Genomic DNA, 506 nt, shown 5'->3' on the forward strand with positions numbered 1-506 from the left:
TCAGGCAAAATTAAAGGCACAGGGGATGAGAGTGTAGCTCAGACAAAATAGCTTGCACAGAGCTTTCATCTCCAGCAACTGCAAAATCAGACAGCTCTGGCTATGAAGTTCACATGCCCTGGGAGCAAGGAGGATGGCACTGATGGCTTCTAGAAGCTGGCAACCAAATTCTGTAAATAACTTGAGCTACCTTCTAGCCAATGACACAAACTTGGATTCTGTGGAGGGCAGAAGATACAAAGGCCAATGGAAGGCCTGGCCTTCAGTACATACTAGATCCTAAGGACTGCTCCAGGTTACCTAGGAGATTCTGGGGCCTCTTGATAGTATAGGAACGACGGACTGCTACCTTCACAACACACTTGATGCCACCCCACACCCACTTGGACACCTGAGCTGTTTCCCTATAACGAAATAAAAGTGCATCTTACCAAATGTCATAGGCAATGTAGAAAACATGTTTTTCAAGAGCGCTGAAGATACAATACACACAACTGGAGGTTTTT

The sequence above is a fragment of the Mastomys coucha genome, unplaced genomic scaffold, assembly GCF_008632895.1.
Source record: "Mastomys coucha isolate ucsf_1 unplaced genomic scaffold, UCSF_Mcou_1 pScaffold7, whole genome shotgun sequence".
Lineage (NCBI taxonomy): Eukaryota > Metazoa > Chordata > Mammalia > Rodentia > Muridae > Mastomys > Mastomys coucha.